Below are 628 nucleotides of genomic sequence, written 5' to 3'. Positions count from 1 at the left end.
ATTATAAAAGTGTTTTAGAAAAATAAAATAAAATATGAACCATGCGCTAAAATCGATTTAATATGATTAAATTGATTTAAGTTGCAAAATTGATTTGCAAAATAATGTTATATGTGAAATTGAATTTAAGAGTTAAATTTTAGAATTTCACATATCCAAAAAATAAATTGTTTATTTTTTGATTTGAAAATCATGAGATGTTTTTCAAACAAAATACATATTTGCGAAATAATGAGTGGGAGAGGGTGTTATGACAATGCGACCCACTAGTCTCCACCGTTAGCGCAACACCGTGAGATCCGGAAAGGGGCTTTGCGGCGACATTGAATCGCCCTCCTAAAGGAGAGTGTCCTTGCCGGATCAATAACAAGGTTGGCTTCCTAGAGATAAGATTTCAAGATGTATTTCTGAATTGACTACCCAAAGGTAGCAATCCGGAATTAAGTCTATGGGATCTGAAACGGTGGGTTACACTAATAAAATATAATCAAATCTGTTGGTTATATTTTGACTAAAAATAACGGTAGTTAATAAATATGAAAATATGAGATATTTTGACTATATTTATTAATTGAGAAGAGTCTCGGTCTAATTGGCATATAACTTGACTACCCAAAGGTACACTTTA

This window comes from Morus notabilis, unplaced genomic scaffold (genome assembly GCF_000414095.1).
Source record: "Morus notabilis unplaced genomic scaffold, ASM41409v2 Scaffold666, whole genome shotgun sequence".
NCBI lineage: Eukaryota > Viridiplantae > Streptophyta > Magnoliopsida > Rosales > Moraceae > Morus > Morus notabilis.
This window is presented reverse-complemented; position numbering follows the sequence as displayed.